At 38.0% G+C, this 13,888-nt stretch overlaps 1 protein-coding gene across 3 annotated transcripts in view; it reads right to left on the reverse strand.

The window, feature by feature from the left end:
• Positions 1-13,668, reverse strand: part of LOC122811577 (butyrophilin-like protein 9) — a 1,542,349-nt gene extending 1,528,681 nt beyond the window's left edge. For 2 of the 3 annotated variants that reach the window (XM_044083504.1, XM_044083505.1), the window contains exon 1: positions 13,223-13,667. The gene's annotated coding sequence lies outside the window, so the exon portion shown is untranslated. Of the gene's footprint in view, positions 1-13,222 lie in introns of all 3 variants that reach the window. The other variant, XM_044083503.1, reaches the window with a different exon arrangement.
• Between the last annotated feature and the right edge of the window lie 220 nt (positions 13,669-13,888).

Here is a 13,888-nt window from a genome sequence, read left to right on the forward strand (position 1 = left end):
GTATACCCAATGAGAACTGAGAGAAATAAGGCAGATGAATCATTGTTCATATCTTATGTAGAGATCACATTGCAGTTATTCAAAATATGTCTTTTTTTTTCCATTTTAATTAGCATTTGCTCTCCACTTGGCAGTGTGCAACATGTCTCCCTACCTTAAGGGAAAAAAATAAAAAATAAAGCAGCAACATTTAGTTTAAGTTGCCTTATGTAGTGTATACACGCCTGGCAACTGTATACTTTTTTCACCACTCTCTACAGTAGTGAGTGGAGAAATTCAACTTGCACATTGTGACACATAGTAAGTTACAAGTGCAGTGAGTTTAGATGAAGAACGCAGCTGATTAAGGGTTCAAATCCAGCTAAAATATACTTTTACAAAGGGTGTAAGAATCCCATTTCTCACATTTTTTTTTACAGTCCTAATCAAAAATGATAAATATGCTTCTTGCAAGCAATGTATCAATAATGCTTGCATAAGTAATCTTTCTATTTAGCATACATCATTAATGCTTCACGTGTCCAATTTCTTTAACATGACAATAATAAAATTTAATTTAAAAATGTATTACATATGCATAATAAAAGTATTGTGCCTATCATTATCAACAAGACATCACATACCCTACCTGTGTGTTTAACACTGGCATGTTTTGTGATGTGCGTGTCACACACCCCAATGTGTACTACTCAGCTCATTCAACTGCATTTATCTGAAGTCTATTTACAAACATAAATACTGACATTTGCATCAGAATGCACTCCAGTCACTAAATACAAAATCATGCACAGACCTCTCTGAAGTACATCTCCATTCACTCTGAAATTAGTACATCTCCAATTTCCATACTTAAAAGGTTCACCTATGGCACTGTCAACTAACAAGTAATATTCAGTTTTGGCATACTTTATTCCATGGGCTAGATTCCCATTTGGTACAATAATATTTTAACATTGTGTGGACACCAACATTATAATATGTCTCAATTCATCTGCTACCTCCTTCCAAATGGCAAGGATCAAAAGCCATGTCTTTAAGCATTCCGTTGTTGAACACCAGAACCTGCATCAATAGACTGAGCATCACACATGGCCAAGTTCAGTGGCACGTTTGGTACTACTTACATTATATAGCATTAAACGTGTGAATGTGTGTCAAGGAATCCATCTGCTTTCAATTGTGCAAATGCATCTGAACTGGGTGACAACTGAAGACAGATTTTGTTGACTTGACTGGTGAAGAGGAGAACAGTGCTAGATTTAGAGTGCAAAGGTGGGGTGTTGAGTCCAGAATATTTATGGCACACTTCATGAAGCACTACATCAGTAGGCTTCTGCAGGGGGATTATACCAGGTCACAGTAAAAGGCTGAGGCTTGGAATAGCTTAGCCAAGGGAGTCTCCAGTGCAACTGGTATTCCACACACTGGGAACAATGTTGTCACCACTACAGTAACTTTAAAAAGGGCAATCAAAACCTCCTAAGCCAATGGGAGGCTGACTTTAGGAGTGCATGTCACTTGGTTGTGTACGTATACTGACTCACCACCTGTCTATGATAGGACATTAATGATATAGCCAGTCAATGCACATACTCATTATGCTTACTTGTATATTTTTCTTTTTGTACTGTAAGGTTACAAAGGAAATGTCTGCAAACCGAGAGGTGCACCAGGAGAGATTAACTCACATCCGAGAGAAATGGGGCAAGTATAACTCGGGTCAAAATTCAAGCCAGACATTTCGTTTCATTCCCTCAGTCACTAGCATCTTGAGGAGGCATACCTCAACCTTGATCTCAAGCACGCATGCCTCTCCTAATAAATCTTGTGACTTGCATTAAGCAATGAGAACAGCAGCTTGAGCGAGTATGGGTTCAATACCCACAAACAGCAATTAATACTGTATAAATACTTTTCCAGTAATAAAAAGTAAAAGCATGTCAGAAAGACTCCAATGATGGTAACTTTAATTACTACATTTGAATGCATATTTTCTCCTCAGCATAGGGAAATAAAAGCTATTTGGTATATCACAGTAGTGATATTTGTTTACTTTATGACATCAATACTTTTCATCATATATGGATGTGGCAGAGGTGTACAACAGAAAATCATGTATTGCCAAGCAAAGTTTACTTAATAAACACAGTACTATGACATGCCATGTATCCAATTATCTCTTTGTCTCTCCCATTCCTTCTCTTTTTTATATTTTTTGGAGTGTTAGAATTTATTAACAAGCTACTGTTTATATACCTTGCTACTGAAAAGGTAATTATTAACAGCACAGAGAGGTAGACTGACCAACATGGCCTAGCCCCCCCCCCATACCTCCACAGATGACAGCACAGACACTCAGACTCAGCACTTTTAGTTGACAACCTGTCAGCATTGCTTCCACAACTCCTGCCCTACAAGCTCCAACTGTGTCAGGTAGCTCTGCCATGGCTGCTGGTGCAGTGGTACCATCCAGGAGCAGTACTAGTGGAGGTGGCCATTTTGTTGAGAATATCATGGTGAGAGACTTCAGTGCACATATCAATAGGGTTGAAAAGGTCCTCTGTCAAACTGCTAAGAGGATGTCATGTCCAGCACTAAACCAGTAAGCGACTGCAGGAGACAGTTCTGAAGGCGAGAACTAAAATGTCACTCAGTCTGGATGTGGGTGCACCTCTGATGTCCTCTACCTATCCTCAGTGACCCCCCAAACTTTTGTCTCCATAAGTCCTGTACATCTGCTCAGGCTTCCTAACCCACTCTCCCTACCTGACCCTCGCATCCCCAAGCACCTTTCCCAACATTCCTCTATCTCCCAAAAAAATAATAAAATATGGGCAACTGTCCCACGAATCAAATCAACCCATCCCCCATACATAGCTTTCCATTTTGCCTGTGTCATCTTGATACAATTTGGTCCAATTGGCCATATAAGATTATTCTGCTGCTGTCACCAATCACTGGTGTCGTGACTCTCCAGTTGTGAAATTGTGTGTACAAGTGTACATTTATGTTGTGAAGTGGATATAGTGCTCTCCCATGATCCTCCTGTAAATTCATGTATTATTTTTCCCCGTATCCTAACTTCTGCTTGTCAACCCCATTTTCACCACTGTCCTATCCACTCCTTTTTCAAATGTTTAATATGATCAAAAAATAGATTCACATACAACATACACAGCCAGAAATGGCCAACAGAAAAGCCTTCACTTTATGTATCCAGTGCAACTTATTCCTAAAGCTGATTATTTCAAATGTAAATCCTCAGTAGTCAGGTTACTTTCGAACAAACTGGCTTAAATCCACTGCGCTATGGGATTAGAGAGTAAAGTCAGACTAGAAGCAGTACTGTGAAACAGTTAATGTAACAGTTCTTAAGATTGTTTTGATAAATTAGGCATTCCTATATGGAGTGCTGAGATAGTTACCATTTGATGTTTTTACATTGTGTCATGGGTTCGATTACAGCTGCAGATCAATTTATTTATAACTTTTCATATTCCTATCATACATTTAACTGGAAACATCTGTAGCTCTCTCCATACACATTTCCTTAACATATTATTTGAGTAGGGTAGCAAGACATCATTTGCAAAAATACTGCAGCCCCAACGGGGAGACTTACTAAGCTAACCTTATCCTGCTTATGTCTTTTTATTGCACACTCCTACCCCTTATTTATCCCTGTAGCAAGCAGTTTATTCTATAGAGCATTACAGATTCATGACGATTTCATAAGCAAGAGTAACACACCATATAGATGTTCCCACATGTCCCATAAAACATATTGTTGCTATTCCCCTCTGCATCTCTGTCTCTGCTCAGCCCTTCCACTTCACCAAGTTGTCACGGTCCTTAAATTGCATTACTTAAATGCTGTGAAGCAGTAAGTTCTTCTGTGGTGTGATGAGCTAATGCTCACATGTATAGACAGACTTTTCACTGATTTCAAAAGAGTTTTAATCCAGCCATTAGCCAAGTGTTACTGTTTTTGCGACACTATTTTGTGTACACCCATTGGCTACATATTCTCCAGCTTCTGCCAGAAGCTACGTTGTCTGCATTCTTATCACCCTGTCTATGCATCTTCCCCCTTCTGCATCATCATTCTTCCACTAATGCACTTGCGCAATGTCTGGCACCAGGCCAGAAATGCAACTAATGCAAAATGCAAGTGCACAGCTTACAGTAAAATCTTGGGATTTTACTGCCTTCGGCTGCGTTACTCTGTCTCACTATGCTCAACTGTGCTTAGCTATGTTTATTCAGTTTAATACACTTTTCAACATGGTGAAAAGCTGGATGTACAGATTACAGTGGTCAATAAGGTAATAATGATGAATACATATATTCAGGTTTGCTGAAGTCTGCCATCAGATGTCAAACTATTAGAAGTACGACTCCCTTTGCTGTGCACTTAAGTATTCTAGTATAAACGTTTTTCTTGGAATGCTCTAAAAGGTCCAAATCCAGATGGATGAAAACATGTTTTAGAATGTTTTGTCGGACTCATGTAGCTTTAAATGTTGGCTACATGTTTTAACACGTCATTATCCTGGTGCTAGGGGGTGGGGTAGTTGGCATAATGGTCAAGGTGTTTACCTTACAAATTCAAGATGTGCGGTTTGATTCTCACATGGGGTAATTGGCTAGGCTTAAAATAGCCCACAAAGGCAGTTAGCCTAGTACTAACCTATGATTATGTGCCTGCTCCCTATTGTGAAGCCCGTCTTGTGCAAAAGGTGGCACAGAGCAACATAGCAGTCCTGTTAATTCCCATCCAAGTTAAACACCAAGATAATGATTACGCATACTCAACCATGATTGTATATTACATCAACGAACTTTTAAAAGTTCGAACGTTATATGGTCAAAGCCACATGATTGAACTTTTAAAAGTTTGAAAACCTAAAAAGTATATATATATAAAATATGAGACCATTTTAAGCAGGTGGCAAGCCCCCCTGCACCTCCCCATACCACCCGCTCTTTAAATATACCAACTCCGAGATTGTACTACATTGCAGAAAAGGGAAACCTACCTATTCCGCACTGTGAGGAGATCTCTGTGTCGACCATATGATGTTCGAACTTGTTCGATAACGTAATATACACCCCTCCACTATCAGCAGTACAATGCAGCTTGGCAGCTCTGCACTCAGAGTTAAAAATAATCATGTAATTACTGCTTTATGTTGCACAACATGTGTATGTCTATATTACTTTTGGTCAAGTGATCTTGATTTCAGACTGATGTTGACTCAGTTAATTCAGTTGTTCAATGTATGCTCAACAGTGTTAACACTTGCAAAGTTTGGTTAACCTATTATCACATAAGCCATCACTGTTATTTTGCAGTGCACTGCCCTATGTAGGACTTGCATGTTTGCTTTGACAATGCACATAATGCAAGTATGACACAATAAAAGTGTGCAATCATACCGACATGAAGTTGCAGGAAATTTGATTGACAATCCACTAGTACACAACAGTGAATGTTTATGGCATCCCATAATGGGAAACATGTCAGTCTCTCTCACAGTAACATTAAGGACAGTTTCTAAATTTTAGTAGAGAAGTATGTACTACATGCGACAATCACAGTGACGTTACACTGTCCTGTGCACACGTATGCATTTGTTGTACAACCTGTGGTGCATAGTACCATCTATTCCAAACAGATTTTCAAAACGTTCAATGTCCTGTTCACATTGTTAGTCAGTTTTGTCTTGTTGAGCTTGTGAGTAATACAGTGCTTTCTAAATTGTGTAAATAGATAGGTAGGAAGTGCAATGCCAGGTATGGAAAACGTGTGTGTGTGTGTGTGTGTGTATATACGCAACACTTGATGCTGTATCCACCTCCCCTGAGAAATATTTAACTCATCACACAACTTTCTTATCCCACATTTACTGAAACATTCTCTACGAAACATACTGATGAGGTTTTCCTGACAAAAGTACAGTCTCGCCTCTTGAGAGTCAAACTAGATTGGTAGGAGGTTTAATGCTCAACATGGGAAACTAGTGTGTGTATGTAAAGCTTGTTGCTGTATCCTCTTCCCTTGAAGAGAATGCATTTAAATCTGCACACAGCCCCCTTATCCCATCTTTTACTGAAACACACTGATGAGGTGGCACAGCTCATAGATAAACAGCTATGTCATGTTGTTAGAGGGAAAGTGATACAAAGATTTGTTAACGGGGGGAGTATTTCCATTTGTCAAACAACAGGTGGTTTGTGAGGCAGCAGTAAGAACACATTATTATAAAACTATATTCTCTGCCTACATACCTGGTGCAATACAATGAGGAGGTCATTTCTTCCAAAAGTGAACTGTTGCACTTTAAATGTCAGACTTCCCCTGTGGTTCTAGTTGTTTTACGGCCTATACCTAGATAACATCATTATTTTTGGAACGGTTGTCCTGATGTATTGTTGGAATATTTTGACTTCTTGAACTAATCTACTACATTTTTAAAATTTGCCACTAACCGTTCCACAGAATAAGTTGATTATCTGCCATTACTATATCAAAAACAGAGATAAAAACTGGTTTGAATCCAACATCCGTTCCACAGAATAAGTTGATTATCTGCCATTACTATATCAAAAACAGAGATAAAAACTGGTTTGAATCCAACATTTACTGTAAACCAACCTATTCCAACTCATTATTACATTTTTCAAGTTGGCATCCCAGACATCAGAAAAGAGCCCTTGTCAAAGGGCAGTCAGTCACATTATCAAGAATGAGCTCACAGGAGGCAGTATTCTTCAAAGAATGTGAGAAATGTAAAAATATGTTGGTAAAGAGACTACCCTTTTAGATGTATTCATCCAATATTTCAGGAAATTAAGAAACGGAATGATTTTTTTTCCTTTGATTGGTAAAGGAAGGGTAGAGATATTAGTTACAATAAAGCAATGGTTCTCACATACAGTACTGCTTTTTATGACATTAAATAATGTGTTTAGCCATATGGCACATCTTCACATGCAATGAAGACCGCCTTCAATTATTGGGTAACAAACAAATTGTGTGTATAGGAAGGATGTCAGTTTTAAAAATATGATGGAATGTGTTTCATACAGTAACAGTGGCATGAAAAAATGTGGACATTGCAAACAATGCCCTTATATTTTGGGAGGTGACCACTTCTTTATAGAAGGATTTGGGGTAGTTAAACCAGGTTACAAATGTAACTGTTCTAGCACAGGGTGATGTTGCACAATGTCAACAATGTCTTTATTTGAGGGGTGGCACCATGGGTGATCTATTAAAATTTAAAGAGCTTAGATGGCAACTAAAATCATCTCTGCCAACTGCTGGAGGATCGGTGACATGGTTTCCATTAGTAGTTTGCTCTGCCTCAAAGCACCATTTTTATATTTAAGTCACTTTTACATGGTTGGTAAGATGCGTTATTAGTTGCATCAACATTTTCCTGTTTGATAATGTTCATGTATTTATTGTACAATTACTTAATTTTTTTTTCTTTCGTTCCATGCCCTGTATTCTTGTCATGATAGTATTCATTTTAAACAGTCTTGTATTTTATCTTTCATTTTTTTTTTTTTTTTATTGGAATATCTGACTTACGTTTTTAAAGGTGGTGTGTGTTAAAGTGCCTGGTCTTTTATTCTTAATGTATTTGGCTTTTAACCAATCTTGTGTATCAATTAAGAAGGAGGTCCCATTAGGGTATTTAAGTACATTTGTACTCCTTGTTTTTAATTCTGATGAAATCCAAAAACCAGGACAAAAAAGTGCAAAATCAGTGTAATTAATAAATAGCATTTCGGTAGCAACTCATACCAGTTTTCCTTTCTGTTTTATGTCATTATACATACATTTGATCACGTCATTTTTTGATATGTGTCTATGTGGCTTTTTCTGAATCCTGACCTAATACTCACAATACAAGTATAACTTCTATAAACAGTGAAGTGATGGTATGCAAAGGGATATATATGAAGTACTATTACAATGAGGAAAATTCAGTACACGTATCAACAGTAAGCAAGCAGCAGTTGAAAAAAATTCACATATACAAAAATTAAGTGATAACTACAATTTAATACATTATTACATATAACTTAACCCAGGTATAAATGAGAACTTTATTTGGTTGTGTACAGTACTTCTTAAAATGCATAAGCTTTGCATAAGTAAAGAAAAACACTTGGGTTTTTTTCAATGCAATAGGAACCAAAATGCAAAAACACAAGTCTGCTTACAAACAGTTTAGTAGGCACAGAAGATGCACTTTAGAGTAACAACCATCTTAAAATATGGTGCATCTAAACTAGAGGAGATTTGGTGTAAAAGAGTGAGGTAGAAGAATATTTGATCAACTAATGCAATATCCAGAGTAGTCCATGAAAAAAATAAACAAAAGCAGTAACTGTTGAGAAAAGGACGTAGACAGTATAAAAGAAAAGGAGAGAAGGATAGGAAAAACAAATGCATATATGTGTGTGTGGAGATGATAGACGGGCTGGTATTGCTACCAATATATGATGAAGGACTGACACTGATGGGATTCTGAATCACAACACTGCCAACCCAAATTTGGCCAATAGCATCACTTGCTGCCCACATGTGGATAACTTGGCTGACATCAGACGGATCTGAATCTCAAGGCTGACAGTTAGTATACCACCTGGGTATGTATATGACTGGGCCTCTGTGGTCTTAGTATCCACTCTAGTGTCCAAAATAAGCCTGATGGCTAGCAAAAGCATGGTCTCTCATGTCACACTACTGGCACCTAACAGGTTAGAGTAAAGAAAAAAAAAGTGCATGCAAATCTGTGCTAACAATCAGTTCACCAAATGCAACTTTGAGTCCAAAAGCATAAAAAGGAATATGCACTGCTGTCCTAGGTGTGTGCTATAACATCCACACATGAACTAGGATAATGGTCACTTACAGAAATGATTTGTTGGTCTAGCACTACACTATCCCCAATCCACATTCTCTCCCCCTCTCATTGTAAACCAGTGCCTTCTGGTGCCCCCTATCTGATGTCCACTTTTTAAACAAATTACTATTCATATATATATATATATATATATATATATATATATATATATACATACATACATACATACACATACATACACACACTTCTCAAGAGAAACTGGTAGAAACAACTGGCAAATCTCTCCAACTCAAAGCTTTTTTTCCTCGCACAATAGTACTGCCACTCTAGATATTGGTATGGAACCAAATACACTAGTTACATGTCACTCATGATTTAGCCACACATAAAAGTTAGGAAACTAATATCTCACTAGTAGTGTACTCAGAATATCTCACTAGTAGTGTACTCAAGCAATCTGACTTCTGGAGGTGGACACCACAGCTCTGCCAACTTACAGTGTATTAAATAATACACCATCTCAAATAATAAATACAATCCAATACATAAATATCAATCATAAAAATGTAAGATATGACTAAATAAAATTTTACTTAAGCAATAAATAACATACTGTTACAAATTAAATATAGAGCTCAATGCAATGCACAGAGAATGTAAAACCAATAACTGTGCAGACAGGACTATTTAAAAAAAATCTAATCTGCAATTAAGTAAACATCATGTCTGTAACTGAGGAAATACTTCACCCAAGTTCGAAATCAGAAAAACTAATAAAAAGGCAGCAATCCCACAAGCAAACCTTCACAGAGGTGTCACCAAGCTCTCCCAAAGACTAAATGACTTTACACTGGTTTCCATTATATTTATATATATATATATATATATATATATATATATATATATACACATATACACACACACACACACACACACACACACACACACACACACACACACATATATATCAAGTTCATCATTCTACTCCCACAGAAAAATGGTGCAATTACATTACATCAGATTTATGAGTTCTCTCCCACATAATGGAAGAACCACCAACAGTAAATAGAAAACATTTATTAACTTCACACAAAATATAACTTAACTGCTCACATAATAATTGCTGCTTCCTTTCACAATTCTGTCCATTGGTCTCTGAATTACACTGTGACTGCATATTTCATGAATTTTGGTTTTCCTGTCTTCAAAACTTAGTGTTACTTACTTTTATGCAAATTATCATATCCTTCATAAGAAACTGCAGAACATTATACTTTTCATTAAAAAGTACAAGTTTCATACTTTTCCTTTCACCTTCTTGGAAGGTCTCAAGGTTACCCACATTTTAGGATGCAAGAAACACTTACTTTAAGCTTAAACAAAGCTCAAACATAACTTTAAAGGTGCCAATATTCCAAAATAAGATAGCAATAAACATATATTGCACATTGTCTTAGTTGTCTCTACCCTGGCACCCCAGGAAGCATGGACAGAAAACAGCCTGGAGGCACAAGATGCACCTAAACCATTAATGCATCCACCCTGACCAGACCCATGGATGAAACATCAGTACACAGGATTACGATCTGGTTTCCGATCATAACAAACTTAGGTGTTCAGCACTTAAATAGCAAGAAAGTGTATCGCGGTATCCATGTCAACAGCAAATATTAGGAATTAAGATCAAAACTTGGGTCTTTTTTTTTTTTTTAGTAAGCAAAACAGTTTAAATTATATTTTAAGAATACATTTTTCAAAACATGAAATGGAAATCATCCCCATTCTGCAACTCAAACTAAAGGTTGCAGTGGTGGTACATCTGTCATCTAGTATACTCGGAATTACGCTAGTCAAAATGGGTTTCCATTAGCTGTCCCACTTGTTTTGATTATAACGAAACCTTTCGCACTGCAGGTTGCCACCTTTTCAAATGCCCAAAGTGGGACATGTTTTGTACAAACGTCAGATTTTGCAAGGCAAAACATACCCACAGCCAGTACATAGGACAGAACTTCACTGTTTTGCCTACATAAATGCTTATTCTTGTAGCATTTTAGTTGCTTATTCTGTTTCTTATAACATTTAGGTGTTTCAGAAACAGAATAACTGTTTTATGCAACTATTACATTAAATATAGGAAATATGTTTTTCCTAATATCTCAGGACATTTGCCATTTTTTATGCAGGACACAACTGGCCAAAGCGGGACTGTCCCTCGCAAAGTGGGACAGGTAACAGCCCTATTATAGCAATAACCCACGCCTGGTGGGGTAAATGCATAGAATACCCGCGGTTGGCGGGCGTGGTTTTCGGTGAGCAAGCAAAAAGCAAGCAACCGTGGCGTTATACGTTAGTGTGGTGGTTATTGCTATTACCGCAGATGCCTGGCATCCGCGGTAGTTCTGATGTACTGCGCGCCTGCGCAGTACATCAATGGGTTTAACATATCATGGTATAATCATGAATAACCAACACAATGCGGTTTTCAATGCAGAAAACGCGATTTCCACGTCTTTTCAGATGCAAATTTCAAAACAGTTACACGGTTTCCCTTTGCTTTTGCAGGGGGCAAGCTGCCTGCGCCCCCCACACTTAGCTATACCAACTCCGGCTTACACAGGACCCACTGCCTTCCATTAGCACCAGCAACAGTAGTGTAATGCTACATGACACAATTACGTGAAATATTCGGCAAATATATTTAGACAGTGGCATACCATGCATGATGCATACAATGAATGTAGATTAGCAGCTGAGTTAGGTAGCCTTTACTACAGAACGTTATGATGAACTCGTTTTTAATAATTGTTAGCATGCCGGTTAGAAATGTTGCTCATCTACAGTCAGTGTATGCATGTTGTTGTGTCTTTCGGCTTTTCCCGGTTAGGAGTCGCCACAGCGGAACTCCGGTCCGCTAATGATACATTTTGCCACAGTCACATTTGGAGACAAACAAAAACAGAGACACTGCAGTCTGCACCCAAATAGAAGTTATATTAAAATCGAAATCCACTATACTTCAAAATTATAAAAATAATGACAGCTATCGACTAAACTGCAAACTGTAATGAGACTGAGACGTACTATTTGACACCCCAGGAGATTAGAAGCACATACACACCCAAAGTATACACGTAGAAGTGAAATGTGGCTTTACTCCGTAAACACTGCAGAACTAACGTGCCTATTTAAGTTGTAGAACTTTAGGGCGAGTTCATGCAATCAAAAACACCAACGTGAATAAATGACTTGACACTAGTGCTAGTATCAAAGTCCCAAGCGAAGTGCAACGTCAGAAATCTGCAACACTCTTAGGAACTTATGACCGACATCTGAATAACAATCATAACAGTAACCACTACCAGAGGCTGTGAAGCCAAGAACAGGCCAACAAACGAGAAATCCATCCATCCTCAACCCCCACCCCGCCGCCATCACCCCTGTACTCATAAAACGAACAGAGTATCAGACTATAAATACTACGTTAATTGAGTACCACCTGCTCCTGTCAATCCTCGGTTATTGTCGTCATATTTCCAAACCTCAGAGCAAAAAATTTGATCAAAGCCATAAGTAAAAGTGGGACAAAGTCCCAAAAATTGGGGCAATTTTTAAAATATTGCTCTTACAAACTTAGAAATTGATACAATACTGTAACAGGTTTTACATTAGCATGACTTTTCTGAGAGGTATGCAATCAAGAACTCAAATGGCTATCATTATCCTCCTTCCTAATCTAACTTCCGTCTTTAATGACGTGCCACTAAATTTGCCAGAAAACCACAATTTTATGAAAAACGAACCAAAATATGAGGCAAAAACCTGGACTTTCTGTGAAAATCTATACAGTACAGATAGGATATTCCTCGCCCATTACCTCAAAGAAAAATGACCGTATTAGTTTCGGTTTTGCTATTTAACGAACTCCAACTCACTACTTTTCCCCAGCAAAATGTAGAGAAATTAAAAACAAACCAAAAAAAAAAAAACACGGAAGTCGCAAAACTCAAAAGACCAACTCCTACAAATGAATGAAAGGAATTTTTTTGTTATATATTCATGTAGATAACAAAAACAACTTTTCCATGGAAACTTAAAACTAATGGGAAAGGGAACTGCCATATAATTTAACACATATTTACTAAACTGTATGCTGTTACTACAGCCCCATACTTTAAGTAGGTTAGTACCACTATTTAAGCTAGCGGTATCTCTTCAAGAAAGACCCGGGGTGGTAAGTTACTTTTAGTTTTTGATTCATCGCTTTCTGAACTTTTAAAACACGTACAGTATGCATACCTAACCTGCAGAATTATTCCAACTTAAGAAATACGTACCTCATTTACTCAGAGCAGCAAGGAAAGTGGATACCTAAAAAGCTCCTCGTACTTATCACTGCACGCCTCCAAACGAAAGTGATATACAAACTGAAGTGGAATACTAATACACCCTGTCGTACTTTGAATTGTGTTGAAATTCCTGGTTTTATCTCCACTCGAAAAAATGACGCCTGTATGGATTGGGCTCAGCCTCATGAGAAGAGTTTTATTTATTTAGTGAGTGATATTAGATGGTAGAGTTAAGTAGCCCAGGCAGGCGGGTGCTACGGTTAGACTTTGGGACAATCGTTAGAGTAAGGGTGCTGCTGGGCCTCTTCAGTTTAGTACTGGGGTGGGAGTAATTGAGATGAATTGGTATAGTGGGACTTAAGCATGTAGTTGCTATTTAAAGCAAGTGGTAATAAGCACCACTAGCACACGATCATGTGTAGCAGACCTGAGTTTTTAACCATGAGAGTATCAAAAGTTTGGACTGCATAGTAATGCAGGAGCAGTGTTGTCATTTCACAGTAAGAAGCTCCCCAGTTCAAATCTTGGCTGAGGTGCCTTCTGTGTGCAGGAGTGGCCTTAGGTCAACTGGTGCCCTATAAAAAAGGGCTCTACAGCGCCCCCCACCACACCACCCAGTGCCCCCATCCTGGTCACCTACATCAAATAAATACT

This window comes from Protopterus annectens, chromosome 9.part0 (assembly GCF_019279795.1).
Source record: "Protopterus annectens isolate FY-2018-M chromosome 9.part0, PAN1.0, whole genome shotgun sequence".
In the NCBI taxonomy this organism is placed as follows: Eukaryota; Metazoa; Chordata; order Ceratodontiformes; family Protopteridae; genus Protopterus; species Protopterus annectens.